Genomic DNA, 1,317 nt, shown 5'->3' on the forward strand with positions numbered 1-1,317 from the left:
CACAGTGAAGCTGTAAGGGTTGCTCGCATCATCTGTAAATGACTAAGGACACATGGGGAAATTCTGGAGAACAGGTGAAAAAATAGGGAAAGGTTAAGCTATAGAGTAATTCCAACTTGTTTCTTTCCTATATTAATCAATACCTAGGCATTACACTGTGTAACGTGGGACTAAATCTCTGTGTAGTGCAGGCGTCTCCTGCTGAAGTGCATGTTTCTCAGTCTTTCCGTGTGGAACTATACCACTTTTTATATAAACCACTTAAATGTGCGGAAGTAGCATGCAAACAAGTGGGTGTGACTCCCCAGTTTGGTGGTTTAGACACTTAGCTGGGACCAAACCCAGCTGGGTTCCTGCCCTGGTGAATTATTAGTATGAATTAATAAATATAAATTCAACAAAGCTGTTGAAACAAGATCAACAAGAGAATCTAAAATCTACTCCAGATATGCTGTAGTTTGTTGTCAAAATATTGTTCTTCCATAATGTATGAGTTCAAACACCCTCAGGTAAAGAAAAAAAATGAGGCCTAAGGCTGCCACATCCTTCTGCACATCCTAACTGCTTAGCTCTTGGCTAAAAGGCAGGTGGCCAAGCCCTTGGCAAACCTCTGGTTTCAGTTCTGCTTCTTCTGCAGGTGCTTCACAGGTATCATTGTTTCAAGTGGATAACAAGTCAATCACTTTTTTTTCTCATTCAAATTTAAAAAAAAGGTATTTGCTGGTATTTGAATTTCATTGAAGAATTGGTTACACTACTTTGTAAGGGAACGTTTCTCTCACAGCATAGGTGAAGAAGAAATTTGAAAAACCAGCTTCCTTGCATTTGAGGGACTGGAGGATGAATGGATTTACACGGCAAAATAAACCCCCGGGTTTAAGAAGGGAAAACGGTCACGGCGGGGAGACTGCAGCGGACTGTCAGTCGAGGGGGAGAAACCGGAACCCGTGGGAGGAGGAAACGAAGCGAAATTTAAACAAGCCGAAATAATTCAAGGAGCACGGCGGTGCCCACCGAGCGGGTGCCGCTCGCCCGCCGCACGCAACCTGCCCGCAGCGCCCAGACCCTCGCTTCGCCTCCCCAGCCGCTGGCGGAGCACCGCGGCAGCCGGCGGTGCCGCCTCCGAGCCCGGCCCGGCCCGGCCCGGCCCCGCTCCGCTCCCCACAGGGCCCGGGGCCGCCGCCGTCCCCAACGGTCCCCGCGCGCGCCCGGCCTCTGACCCGCGGCGGGCCGCCCCTGATTAGCCCGCTCCCGCCGGTGGAGGGGGGCGCGACGCCGGCGGGGAGCCAATCAGGAGCCGGGGCTGCCCGGCTCTGC

Source organism: Tyto alba, unplaced genomic scaffold (assembly GCF_018691265.1).
Source record: "Tyto alba isolate M040663 unplaced genomic scaffold, T.alba_DEE_v4.0 Super-Scaffold_40, whole genome shotgun sequence".
Classification (NCBI taxonomy): Eukaryota; Metazoa; Chordata; class Aves; order Strigiformes; family Tytonidae; genus Tyto; species Tyto alba.